This window comes from Fukomys damarensis, unplaced genomic scaffold (genome assembly GCF_012274545.1).
Source record: "Fukomys damarensis isolate Sample0158 unplaced genomic scaffold, DMR_v1.0_HiC HiC_scaffold_3, whole genome shotgun sequence".
Taxonomy (NCBI): Eukaryota; Metazoa; Chordata; class Mammalia; order Rodentia; family Bathyergidae; genus Fukomys; species Fukomys damarensis.
Window position 1 is genome coordinate 4554899 of NW_022900915.1, and position 14611 is coordinate 4569509.

The 14611-nt window shown below is 38.7% G+C and overlaps 2 protein-coding genes and 1 pseudogene across 4 annotated transcripts in view; 2 read left to right on the forward strand and 1 right to left on the reverse strand.

The window, feature by feature from the left end:
• CUNH5orf63 (chromosome unknown C5orf63 homolog) overlaps positions 1 to 10189 on the reverse strand; it is a 26774-nt gene extending 16585 nt beyond the window's left edge. For 2 of the 3 annotated variants that reach the window (XM_010627218.1, XM_010627220.2), the window contains exon 1: positions 10168 to 10188. The gene's annotated coding sequence lies outside the window, so the exon portion shown is untranslated. Of the gene's footprint in view, positions 1 to 10117 lie in introns of all 3 variants that reach the window. The other variant, XM_010627219.1, reaches the window with a different exon arrangement.
• LOC104864372 lies at positions 873 to 8547 on the forward strand (annotated as a pseudogene).
• A 46-nt stretch (positions 10190 to 10235) lies between the features above and the next one.
• Positions 10236 to 14611, forward strand: part of Megf10 (multiple EGF like domains 10) — a 323793-nt gene continuing 319417 nt past the window's right edge. The window contains exon 1 of the mRNA XM_033766476.1: positions 10236 to 10343. The gene's annotated coding sequence lies outside the window, so the exon portion shown is untranslated. The remainder of the gene's footprint in view (positions 10344 to 14611) is intronic.

Below are 14611 nucleotides of genomic sequence, written 5' to 3' on the forward strand. Positions count from 1 at the left end.
CTGATGGATTCACTGCTGAATTTTACAAGACATTTAGAGAAGAACTACTACCATTACTCTTCAAACTTTTCAATGAAATTGAAAGAGAAGCTATACTTCCAAATTCATTCCTGGAAGCAAGTATCACTTTGATTCCCAAACCAGAGAAAGATACAACCAAAAAGGAGAACTACAGACCAATCTCCTTAATGAATATAGATGCAAAAATCCTTAATAAGATACTAGCAAACAGAATACAGAGGATTATTAAGAAGATCATCCATCATGACCAAGTCGGATTTATTCCAGAGATGCAAGGGTGGTTCAACATACGAAAGTCAGTGAATGTAATACATTATATTAACAAAGTCAAGGACAAAAACCATATGATTCTCTCAATAGATGCAGAAAAAGCATTTGATAAAATTCAACACCCATTCATGATAAAAACCCTGCAAAAAATTGGAATAGATGGTCTATATCTCAATTTAATAAAGGCTATTTATGAAAAACCATCAGCCAACATCATATTGAATGGCCAAAAACCACATATTTTTGAGTAAGGTAGAAACAATGGTTTGGAGGAGGTGAAAGCAAATGTTGACTAATTTAAAAGGGATAATAAATGTAAAAATCTTTGTGTAAGTCATTAGGCAGAATAGAAAAATAAAGCTTAACTATAAATTACTAAATAATACTAATAGGTATTGTTCCAAATAATAACAATAATGATTCTATTTATGGAAATGCATTTTTACTGTTCTCAAATGGAAGACTTACATCTTTAGTAAGAGTAATCTCAGAAATGGAAAACTGCAAAACTGAAAAGTATTTCAAACAAAGAGTTGAAAATTTTAGATTGTGAGCATTACTCAAACAGGAATTTGTAAGACATGATTGTATCACTGTCAAATACCTTCATCGCTAAGCATAGGTAAGACTGGCCAGAAAACACCTAGCGTGAGATAATGGCTCAGTTCACTCAGGTTTCACAAAGTTCCAAAACAGTATACTGAGTTTTTGAGGAACTGCAGTTTTCCCTTGATAGGTTGTAAACAAAGGCCAGTGCTCTTTCAGTTGTTTTTTCCCAGTACTTGGCTTTATTTTTCAAAGTTGGAAAAACTTAAAACCATTACTATCTAACCTATGATACCCACAATCCATATGTCAAAACAGAAGCTGTATAGGCATTGGTAAAGCTGGACTTCATTGAAAATCTTTAAAGACAAAACCTGCTCCAAGCAGTTCTAAACAAACTGTCTAGAGAGATCAAAATAATTTAAAGGAACACAGCTCCTATGAACACATTAGTCAGAAGAATTAAACACAAATGGCATAATTCTTCATTTAGAGCACTGAAGTTATTCTTCCTATAGGGCTTCAGTTGGAATTCTGTATGTTTGAATTCCCTGAATGCATTTTTTAGTTAAGGGTTTCATTACCATAAGTCTAAAAGAGAAAGGCAACTGTCATGAACTAGTTCTGAGACACTTGGAAAGCCCTCACCTCTTCAGGTCTCAGTTCCATCCACTGTCAAATGGAAATTCTACCACCAATCCTTGCATTTTCCAGAGACCCCGAGGAACCATGCCCATAGGTTTTGGGCCTCAAACATCCTGATCTGAGAAGAGGAAATCCCATGATGAAGTAACATGTGAATGACCCATAATTGCAGAAGGTCTGAACAAAGGATGGGAAGTAGTTTTGACCATTAGCAGCCTAAAAATATTTGGCTCTTTAAAGAGGATGATAATTTACTTCCAGATCTAGGCAGGAGTGCAAAGGCACTTGCTCACTGCCAATTCTTTTCTTTTGCTCTGCAGTCACAACTGGTAAGTCTGGTGTCGAAAGGACTAAGTTGGGAAATGGAGGTGAACCAAACAGGTCTGGGGCCACATTTGAAACCATGTCAACATCTGAGGTGGAAAGTTTCCTTCCAGAGTAAGAATAACACATTTTTCTCCCTCCCTATTAGGCACAATTTAAAGAGTATTTTTAATGACAGACTCTTTTGGCCTTGGCCTGTAGCAAGCTGACAAATGTGAAATGGAAGGGGAAAGGAATCTTCAGTATAAGCATGAGCTTGTTTTAGAATCTTTAGACCTTAGCAGTCACTCTTTCCAGATCATTGCTTCAGAAGAGTCTATTCAGTAATGGGGTTGGTTCACATGACAGTATCAGGGGAAGGTTTCCAGGAAAACATTAGCTGAAAAAAAATAAAACGATGAAGCTAATCAAAAACAGCAATGTATTTTCACAACACACTTCCTCTAGAACCAAGGAGTCCCAAAGGGAATTTTTATTCACACAGTGGGTCTGCACACACTGCAGCCCTTCCCCTCCATTCTCAACCCCAGAGACATCCACTCAGCAACTGGCCTAGAGCCAAAGCGGCACGTTCCTAATTCAGATTGTGCGACAATGTTCAGCTCAATTACGACATAATGGCTGCAAAGCTGTTCCTTAAAGTCAAGAAAGCCTGAATAACGTGCTTGGTTATATCATACATGAGGGCTCAATAGAGTCTAAAAACCGATTTGAAAATTCCTTCATTCCATAAAGACAGCATTAAGATGAGGGCAAAATCATCTAGTTCAAGGAATGGGAACAAAGTGCATGAGGAATTATGTAGATTTCTTTCCACATTATCTTTTTTAACCAAAAAACCCCATTCCCTTTGAAGATATCCCTGATATTTTAATACTGATTCAGAAAGAAGGCAATTTCATTAAATTAACTTAGTCTCAAGACTTGCTAGTAGTATCAGTTTTCTTGCTATTTAGAAGCATACAAGCCTATTTCCAAAACAAGTTTTTGTAATTCAAAATCCATTCACCCAGGCAATGTCTTCTATTTATTACCAATATTCTGCTCATTTCCAATTCAACTTGCCAAAGAGGTGAAGTCATTCCCATTACCACACAGGACCTGAAAGATGTTTAGTTAATTTCTAGCCATTTTGTAGCAAATGGCCGAGGACACTTGAACTCCTGAAGCCAACATTTCACAGGATTTGTGATACCGACAATAACTAGGCCCACAGAAGTGCAGTGCACAATCTGAATGTGGAAAGCAGCCACTCTTGAGGTGAGACCCTGGAAAGCCTCAGATGTGAGATTCTAGTCTTTCGAGTCCTATTCCGTTCGCTAACAGGTTTCATGAATGGAATACTGTAGTACTGGAAAATGATTTTGGATTAAAAAAAATAATGCTTAACTGGATCTTTCACATTGCATTTTTTGTTCATCTGTCTATTTATTTTCCTCAAACGATAGCATATTAAATGAGAACATGGAATTTCAGAATTAGAAGCCATCTCAAAGTTCAATACCTTTTATTCATTTATTTATTTATTTTTGGTACTGGGGATCAAACTCAGGTCCTTGTGCTTGCAAGGCAGGTGGTGAAACCACTGAGCTAAATCCCTGGCCCTCAATACCATTTCTTGAAATCTCAAAAAGGTATACATATTAATCCTCAGAGTATATTAAACAACAGAAACCATGTTTTGTTTCAGATTTATTACTAGGCTGACAAGAGTAGAGAAAGGCTCAGCTTTGGATAAAAAAATTTCTTTTAGCATAGAATTAAATTCTTATCTCTAAATTTACAGCTGAATTTAGGATTTTTCCCAGGGGTGTGACCCAAATTGCCCTAGCTGATTCGGTTGCTATTAAATAACAGTATCCTTAACAAATGAAAAACAATCCAGTAAATGTATTTTGTTTAGCATTTTGCACTAGAGAGTTCTAACCACTAAAAGATATTTCTGATACTCAGAAGTATTATATACAATTTTTGTTAAAAGGTGATTAGCTTTTGTCTGTATTTTACAGTGCTTAAAATGATCAACATTTAGTTAGATGTCCTATAAAGACACCAGCTTATACGTGTACATAAGTCACAAAAGCAGTACCAAACTTTTAAAATTAGTGTTTTCAACTTAAAATACTGTGTGGCTTCAGAATTTTTAGGACATTTGTAAATTATGTTAAATTCCAGTAAGGTTTCTGGTTGTTTTTTTTTTTTGTAGCCAGAGATAGTTTTTACAACTGAAATATTTATTTCAGCCCCCAAAATTGCTAAATATATATTAGTATTAGATAAAAAGTGACTTCTATAATTATACAAGTAAATTATACTTGTTCTAAAAATAGGTGTAATGCCTAATGATAAATTATTTATAAACCAACTTTTATCATACCCTTTGTTTGATTTTTTTACTCTGATCTGATGATAAAACATCTATAAATTTTCATTTGCCAATGTAGTTAGCTACATCTGTCTGAATACCTGATGATTCATGGCTTCTATCTATTAAGATATAAACAAGTTCACAGCAAGTTCATTGAACTAAACTGGAATAAAGGGTTGAATCACAGCTATTAAGCATCTTATCCTATTTAATATTAAGATGAACTTAAAAGAATTAAAATGGCCTTTGTTAATAAACACTTTCTTTTAATCATAAAAATAAAATAATAGTATCCTTTCTTTTGACCTGAAGGACTTTTTTTTCACTTTTCACTGAGTTTATTGGTACATTTTAGGTATACAGTACAGTTACATTCATCATTGGGATCTTGTACATTTACTTATGTATCTTGGTTCATTGTTTTTTCCCATACCCCTGCTCTCCCTTCACCCCCTTCATCCTTCCCTACTTACAAAGACTTTGTTTCCATTTTTTTCCTTTTCTCATGGGAAGGACTTTTTAAGAAGTAAAAAATCAAATAATTCACTGTCCTTGCCTTCCTTTGTGACTAAATTAGAAGCTACTTTCCCATTATTTCATTATTAATATGAAAAAATACTAGAATAAGAGAAATTTCATGTGTTTACAGTTGGAACGTTCTAGTTTCTGCTATGATCCCTTTGGCAACAGGAGGAAGCATTACATACCCCTATTACAACACAAAAGTATGTCAACTTTGAGCTCCTTTTGAATGTTGTTAGTAAACTAGGAAAAACAAGTGTGGGTTTGCTTCAGTATCATTTGAGGAATTTAGACTCGAAATGGTGATGAAACACTGGTTCTCTATCCTTGAGGCAGGACCAGATCAAGACACCAGGGTCCTAAGTAAGCTAATAACTTAGCACACCTTCACGAAAATTCTTTCAATATTTGCTGAGCAGGTATTTGGATGAGAAGTGGAGCATGGCAGACCTGGAGGGAGTGTGGAGACAGGGCTGGGAGGGTCTTGCAGCTTGTATATTCCAGTCCGCACAACAAAGGCCCTGTACCTGAGCATGCCAGATCTTCTTCAAAGGCACATTTGGACCATTTATGAACTCTCGAACATGCCTTCCCTGCTCTAAGCTGTTAAAGAATTACTTCTAACTGCTTTTAGTAACTCTGGGGAAAGGAGACTATTATTTTGTATTATTTTCTCTACCTGGTTGCATTCACAATAATATTTTCACACCCTGTATAGAGTCAACCTTCCTTCAGGGATACTGCCTTTGCCTTTCTGTAGCATGTGGGGAAATGTGTGCCACATGCTAGGTCCTGGAAATATGCAAGCGATTAAAATATCTTCCTGCCCTTAAGAAATTCACACCTCGGGCAGAGGAAAGATTGACAACACAATACTACCTTCATGAAGGCTGTAACAAGAAAATGACTGTTACAAGTTATTACTACTGATTGCCGCAGCTTGGACGTGGCTTGAACATATCCCACAAAGATTCACGTGTTGGAACATGAAGTTGTTCCACACGACTTGTTACATATACATATCACATCTAAGTCCTTTTTATTTCCCCTTTCTCTCCTCTTCCTCTTTTCCCAGTTCCCCTTCACATTTGTAAATCCGTGGTCCTCCACGAAGTGGTGCTGAGGTAGTGGAACCTTTAAGAGGAAAGGCCTACTGGAAAGTAGTTAACAAATGGATTTCGGGGGCAAACAACGGTTTCATGCTTATTTCTCAGAGTCAATTAGTTCTTTTAAGAGTGAGTGCTACAAAGTGAGGTCGTCCCACTCACTCGCCCCTTCTGCATGCAGCCAGCTCCCTTTCTGTGTCTCCATTATGATATGACACAGCTAGGGGATTCTTAACCGCACTGCAGTGCCACAGTGTTGAGATCCTCCAGCCATCAGAGTCATGAGGCAGATAAACTTCTTCACTCTGTAAAGTACCCAATCTAAGTGATTTTGTTATAGCAACAGAGAAAGGACTAAGACATTAGTGAAATGTTCTGAATCCTTGAAAATAAATACTTTCTAATGATAGTGGACAATGAATTTTGCCTTCATCTGTGGAGAGTTAACTTAGGTAAGAACTACAATAAAAAGAGTGTAACATTTTCATGCTTCTTTATTCCTATGCCTTTACTGGGGTGAGGAATTAAGGATATGGATCATATATCTATGCTAACCATAACTAAAACTTTTCACTTTGCATATTCTTTTCCCAGTGATTTTTCTATTAGTACACGTTCGAAAGATGAAACGAATGCACCCATTGTGGGGAGTTGGTACATATACATATCACGTCTAAGTCCTTTTTATCTCCCCTTTCTCTCCTCCTCCTCTTTTCCCAGCTCGCCTTTGGATGTGTAAAAGGCCTACCTCAATTGATTCTGTCCCTAGAAACTGCTATATTACACATGGGGAAAGATGATGGAATCTTACTGAGTTCTTGCTACCTGTGTAGCTACACATACCTGATGCAGAGGGTTTCTTCCCTTCAAAATAACTGCAAACAAGAGTAAAATCACACTCACGAACTATTCCAGCTGGCTTTTGGCTTCTTTTGGTATATACTCCTTCAACAAAGCAGTCACAAAAACTGGATTTTGAATAATGAACACAGAAAAGCTCACTACTAGTACCAGATCACCCCAAGCTCTCGCTATTTCTGAAACTCCAAGCTCTAGGATTATAGTAACTGCGTGTATCAGTTGGTGAAAGTATGTACAAGTAATGAAATACAAAGACTTTAAAATAAACTTATTTTGAACACATTGCTCCATAATGGTTCTGGATACTTAAGAATATGGTAGAGCCAGGCAACTGGAACACAAAACACAGTCCAATAAAGTCCCATTAGACAAGTCCTCATTATTATTACTTACTGGTAAATAGTACAACTAAATAAAACTACATAACCACATATTCTCTGGTGGAGTAAAAAACAATGTCATCTTTCCTTGGCAAGTGGCTACTACTGGACTATAGCAAGCAGGGAAAAAAAGAAAATCTTGGGCCTGTCTAAAGCATCCCACAAATCTTATTTTTCCAAATTGAGCCTGAGTCCAAGCAATGCATTAGTAGAACAAAACCCAGGTTATTAGACTACAACATTTCACACAGAACCATAATTAGTTCTGCTATGTCCCAGTGATATGATAGTCACTCGGTATTTCCACTTTTAAAAATCTGTCATTTATCAGTAATGTACCTCAGTGTACACAGTTCCAAATGTTGGTGGAGCTTCACATATATTTTCATAAACATTCCACAAAATACTAGTAAATGAGAAGATGGTGGCCTCTCACAGCCACCTCCTCATGCTCAGAGTAATTGCACTGAGACATAGCTTCAGTGACCAATTAACCAAGGACTCCAGCTTATGTTGGGAAATGTGCTAGAAGTGCTAGAATACACAGTAACATACAACCCATCCTTGAAGAACTGAGAGACTGTGGTTCGTGCTGGGCCATACTGTGGATTTTTTAGGGGCCCTATCATAAAAAGTACTATATAAACATTATCTATTACGAATAAAGATCCGGCCTGGGAGACGACTGTGACCCGGACATAGTGTGTCTGTGGAGGACTCTGCACTGCCTCAGGCTTGTGGTCTCTGCCTGGTTGTGGGCTTTCTGCAATGGCGGGAAGGTGGGAGAACTTCCAAACCAATATTTCATTTCCAATACAGAAAACCCATCAGATTTGGCTGTGATTTTACCTAGCACTCCACAGGCCTGTGCAAATCCTCCATTTCCCCATAGAAATAGTTCACAGAAAGCACCCATGGGTGCAACACTTAAAGATTAAGGAAAACAAGATTTTCATTTAATTCCTGGTCAATGTAGTAAAATGTCTTAAAATAGAGAATGAAGAAAATGATGAGAACTTTTCAGAGAAACCAGCATTTTCAACAGAAGAAAACTGCTTAGAATTTCAAGAAAGTTTGAAACACACGGTGAATCTAAAGAAAATACATTAAAAAATACTTGAAAAATATTCTAAAAAATATCAGTGCCCGTGAATCTAATTCGCTTCGTACTAGGTCATACAGTAATCTCCAAAATGATTCTGTGAATGAGATTCTTAAACAAGGATTAAAGGAAGAAAGAGCAAAATTGGTGAAGCAGGTGCAGGAGAAGGAAGAACTCCTTCCGAGGCTAAAACCAGTCAAAACGTATAGGTCAAAGAATGACCTCTCGTAGTTACAGCTGTTGATAAAGAAGTGGCAAGCTGTAGCTGGCTGTTGCTTTATGAGTTGTAGTCAGCTATGTCTGAAGAAAACAAAAAACTAAGCCTTACTCTGTTGATAGACCAGTATGGGATAGATGATAAACTGTTACACTAGAAGTGAAGAGGAATTTATAGATGTTTAATTAATATCTTTTTTTCCTCAGAATTTTTTTTTTCTTTTTTTCAGTACTGGGAGATCAAACCTAGGCCCTTACGTGCACTCTCACCACTGGCTTCTCTCCAGTAAATCTTTGAGAATGACAACTTAATGAAAATACACATAAGACATTTTAAAGGGAAGATGTTAGCCATTAGGGCAGTGGTGGTGAGCCTATGGCACATGTGCCACAGGGGGCTGAGTCCTTGAAAGCTCTAAAAGGTCTACCATCACAGCATTAGGTGTAAGGTGTCTTGACCATCAAAATTTAGGGTACTCTCAAGACATATAAATTAAGTCCTAAACTGCAATATAGTATTTTGAACAGATTTAACAAAGAGAATTTGACATAAAAGCAATGTTAAAAGTTGGGTTTGGTGGCACTTGCCTGTCTGTAATCCAGGCACCCTGGGAGGCTGAGGCAGAAGGATGAAAAGCCTGAGGCCAGCCTGGCAATTTAGCAAGATCCTGCCCCCGCCCCCGCAAAAAAAAAAAAAAAAAAAAAAGAGGGCCAGGGATGTAGCTCAGTGCAAAGGTCTTGGGTTCAATCCCCAAATACATAAATGAATGGGCAAAGGATGTAGTTCTGTGTGAAGGTGCCAGTGTGCATGTGCGCACACAAATTTAAGCCATGTCTAAAAGGTAATTTGGACAACCCTGGGAACTGATTTTAATATATTGTTTTGCTTTTGTCACAAGAAGTCTTATTTTCAGTGTTAATCCAATCTGGTGAATGACTAAACCTAAACTGGCCTAAAAGTTCTCACCTTTCTCCCAAGTTTGAAAAATCTTGTTTCCATTCATTTATTACATCTTGTCATCTGCTGATCTCAGATAATTAAACTGTCAACAACAACAACAAAAAAAAGATCATCCAGGCAAAAGCTTGTTAGAGAGCCTTGGAAACAATCTCCTGTCTATTCATGTTGGTGATAATTTAGTGCGGACTTTCCGATCCTTGAACTTACTAAAAAGCTGTATGAACTGATATTCGTCAGAGGTTTCTGATAAGGCTAATCGTTGGGAATTGTAGTCTCTTATTTATTCTCTTTGTTCAGCACCAAGAGGGCTGCTTCTGCCCAATAAAGCCCAGAGAGTGGTCTAGACAGCTGGGTCCAGAGATGCCAGACATTTAGTGTTTCCCTCCCACCCCTTTCAACCTTTTCACCCCAATTAAAGGTCAATGTGCTGCTCAAAAGTATTTATTTTAAAAGGCAGTCATCTCCGCTGGCAGCCAAGCGTGATCATATTGCCACTTCACAGACTTCTACTAAAAGCGGAACCAGCATCTGTGTGTCAGTGGGAGATGTATGAAGTGCAGACGTTTTCTACTTTCTCTTAAAAGCTTCCTTTTCCTTCCCGTCATATTATTTACCTTGCAGAGGGCTCCCCGTTCTCTCCCTCTCCCCCTCACACCGCGCACAGACGCGCGCGTTTATAATCTCCCCAGGGCTCATGGATTTATAGCTCCCGGTTTAATTAATCTCCCTCTCAGGACAATAGCAGTTGGCAGCGTACGACGCAGCGGAGGGGTCTCGCTGGCCTGCCTCTCCCACCTGCTCCACAGCGGTGCGCCCACCGCCCGCACGCGAACGCGGGGACCCACCTGGGCCTAGCACCGCTGGCGCTGCCATCCCGCGGCCGCACTTCCGCTCGCGCCGGGCGCACTTCCGCCCGCGCGCCGCACTTCCGCTCGCGCTGCTCGCCGAACCTCCTCCTTTCCAGTCAGGTCCCTGTCCCAGCCGCCTTGTCTCTGCGGTTGACACTTAAACCTTGAAACAGGTACAGTGACACAAAAACAAAAGCCGAGTGAAAAAAAATGTATAAAACAAAGGAAAGGAGGGAAGGAAGAACGGGAGGAGACCAGTGAAAAATTAAATAAGTGAAAAAAATATATATATATAACAAAGGAAAGGAGGGAAGGAAGAAGGGGAGGAGACCAGTGAAAAATTAGGTAAGTGATACCATGTTTGGGGGCAACCAAATATTTAATAACAAGCTTCTGGTGGTACCAGGGATCGAACTCAGGTCCTTGCACTTGCAAGGTAGGCGCCAGGACCATTGAGCTAAATCCCCAGCCCTGGGAACCAGTTTTTTGACCCTATAGTTTAGGCCATTTTAACTCCTCCATGCATATGTTCATTAATTTATGATCTATTTACTGTCCTCGGTCCTGGCTGAACTAAGTCATGGGGAATAGGGTGAGCAGAACTGGCAGCCACGTTCTTTCAAAATTTAAAAATCGGGGAGACAAGGCAGACGTTAGGAACTTGTCCTTAAAATAGGTCATGCATTTTTTGATCAAAGTGCTTTCTTTGAAAGAAAGGAGTATGACTTATGAAAAATGCAGGAGGGTGAGCTAGTAGAAGACTAGCTTTTGGACTGGGATAGAAGGGTCTGGGACCAGGTCAGAGCTCAAAGACTGATCAGTGTAGCTGAGGCATAGAGGGCACTGGGGAGAAGATAAACCTGATCCAGACCACCCAGGCACAGCCTTTATGCTAAGGGAAGCTGGAGACTATCCTCTTTCTGTTTGACTTTTTTTTTTTTTTTTTGGTACTGGGGATTGAACTTGGGACCTTGCACTTGTGAGGCAGGTGGCAGAACTACTGAGCTAAATCTCCAGCCCTTTAATCCTTTTTATTTGACTCTTTCTTTCCCTATATGGGAAGAGGGTTGGGCTGATCACTTTTCTCTTCTGAAAGGGTCCCTCAGCTTTGAGAAAGAGATGAGAAGGGTTTAGAACAGGAAAGAGTGGAAGAAGAAGCAAAATAGGCCATAGTGTAGTTGTGGCAACTTAAGTGTTGGTATTATAAATAGAAAATAATGAATAAATAATTATACTCAAAACTAACATTTATCGATCGCTCAAAGCTTTACATTCATTAACTTGTTTAATCCCGAGAACAATCTTATAAGTATTATTAGTACCATTTTGCAGCTGAAGAAATGAAGGCTTAATAACTTGCCCAAATTCTCATAACTAATCAATGGCAGTGTTGGAATTCCATCCTGTGCTGTCCACTGCCGGTATTTATGGGTTTGCCACTATCTGCTCAATGTGTATTCTGTGACTTTAAAAAAGATACATGAGTTGGGGATTTAGCCCTGTGGTTCTGCCGCTTTCCTCGAAAGCACAAGGTTCTGATTTTGATCCCTGGTGTGCGCGCGCGCACACACACACACACACACACACACACACACACACACACACACACACAAAAGATGTAAAGCAAACCAAAGTTAGGAGTGAATCCTTTATACAAACCACATGATTATATGATATTGCTAGACAATACATTTAGGAAGTACAATTTTCAAGTTTATATTTTGTCGATCACCACTTGCTGGTATCTAAAAGGGGACTTTTATGACTGCAAGCTGACTACTTATGGTTGATTTTGACTTGATACACTCTAGTAAGATCTAATCTTTCTGAGGGAAAAAGTCACTTCACCTAACAATTGCTGGTAGATTGTCTTTAAAGAAGTAATTTTCGGTGTAGTAATAAACTTCTTGGTAAAGCATGCATAATTTACATTTTGTGGAGTAATAGAAAAGCTTCCTAGAAATGTTACTCCAGAGAACCTTTTAAATCTCATTTCTCATTGAAAAATGAAACTTCGTAAAGCACATTGGACTTAGAAACATGATTTCACAAACTGAAGGAAAAAAATGGCTTCATCAAAGTCCAACAATGAAGGCTTTTTACTGTTGGTTATTGATAAATTTCTCTGAGTTGTCCACTTTTATAATTTGAATTAGAAATAACTTCTTAGCTTGTTCAGTGATGGCACATGACTGGGAACCACCCCCATATTGTTTCAGTTGAGGGTGGAAGTCCCACAGAATAACTGGGAGTTTCTGATAACCACTGTAGTGGATGCTCTGGTAGATGTCCTGTTACCTGGAAATACCTGGCTGAGGGCCTTTATCACAGAAGACCGCTTTGCTTTCTATGTTCAGGGATCCCCGTTCTGGTAATAGGTTTGCCTTTGGAAATATCTGGAATCTGACCAGGAAGAATGATTATCTTCCCCCAAAAAACAACCTCATTAGCAGCCCAAGCAAAATTAATAACATTTATTCAGTGGTCACAAATAGAACATGGTGTCAGTTTCACTGATATCTGGTTTTAGCATTCCTAACAACTTCATTACATTTGAAAACAGTTTTTAGATGAGATATCCTCTCCAAATGAGAGTTCCTAAATGTATCTAAGGAATATTGAGTAATCATAGCATATTTTGAGTTTGTTAATTTAACAAAGTAATTTCAAAAGTAGAATTATAAAAAAGTCATTTTATAGACAAATCATTAGGTGTATGACATGCATAACTTTTAATATGATTCAGGTGATAGGAGAGTAAAAGTGGAGGCCTTAGGGTAACTTTGGGTCTTGTACAATTCAAAACATGCTTTCTGTAGGCATTTGACTGGCATTTTACCTGCATTTTGTCCTCTAAGTCTGGACTCCAGTTCCAGGTTAACCCCTAGGCAACCGGATAAGACTGAAGCAGGGGTCTCTGTTTCTGATCTGTTGAGAACTCCCTTGGATTGAGTTGTTCTCTTTGATCTAAATAACCCTTCTGCTTAGCAGTCAGCTCTGAGGCCGAACCCTACTCTAGCGAACGTCTGCTGGGACAGTCTGGTCTGTGACTCCTGAGATAACTCCAGGATGTATTATCTTTTTTTACAGAGATGAGTTGAGCTCAGGCTTTTCCTCGTAATGCCTCCTAAAGTCTGAACATGTGAGTGTGAGGAGAGGCATCTTTATTCCTGCCGCCTTGGCTCTTTGCCTCTGGGAAGGCTGGAGTAAAGAAATGGCCTTTGATGTCAAAACTTTCTTTTCTGAATGCTTGAGAAAAATGTGTCTTGGCAGGTAGTGACTGTCATGCCAGCTCTATTTTATGGTAACCTATCTCTGTGCTTCCATTCCAAGAACATGTGATAGGAATTTTGGCTAGGTGGGGCAATCCCAGGAATTGTCACAATTGGGTGATGTAATTGTGGTGGTAGAAGTATTTGGAAACAAGAGCTGTTTCCTGCCCTGTCATTTTCTGGTTATATTTATGCCATGAGTTTCTCATCCTCATTCCTGAAAATTCCCCAGGAAATGATCAGTAAGGTTCAGATATTGTGTTATGTTTAGGGTCATTGAGAAAAACTGGCATCCTCCCAACAAAAAGACATGCCTCTGAGTGTGGGATTGTTGGGCCATTGGAGTCATTGTTGACCCCCCTCCAAGCCAATCATTGTAGGACACAAAATTATAAGCCTGTTCCCTGGGAAGAATGGACCTCAGAAATCTAAATTCTGTATCTCTTTTGACATTTTAAAAACTCTGCTCTTGTGCCAGACATTTAAAGACACTGAAAAAATATTTTCAAAGGAGAAAAATGTTTATTTGTTTTAAGGCTTGCTCAGTAATCCACTTATGCCATTTACATTAGTTAAACAACCTTTCCATGTAAACACTATTAATTATGTAGTAAAAGAACCAAATAAAAATGCTAAAAAATAAAAATAACTGTACCATAAATTAGTATAGCTTAAGTGCCCATACATTATAGGGAAACTGTAGTTTTACATTTCATTGAGAGAAGTGGGTATGGGATTTTTTTTTTCTATTGTTTGAGCTACTAAGATGGAACCAACAGAAATGACATTTTACAGATGGATACCAAAGCTGTTAAAGTTTAAACCCACATTGAAATTACAGTTTTCACAGGGGCTTTAACTCATGCCTCTGAATCTTAGAAAGACTGGGCAGATGGGGTTTAGCTTTCTGTGGATTCCCCAAAAGGTTTGTTGGAGCAAGACTGCTGTCATCTACTCTGAAAGCAGTATCTTATCACCTCCTTTCGTGTGTAGTAACAGAAGATTGCTTGTGTCTATACTTAAGGAAATTAATTGTGTTCAGCTTGCCCGGCACAAACAAGAAGGGCAAGTGTGAAGCTGTTTAGAAAACATGTTGCAGGAGACCTTGTAGTAACAATGGTGTACATTTGCACTGTCCTTTGTAGTACTTCAAGGATTTTCATATATAT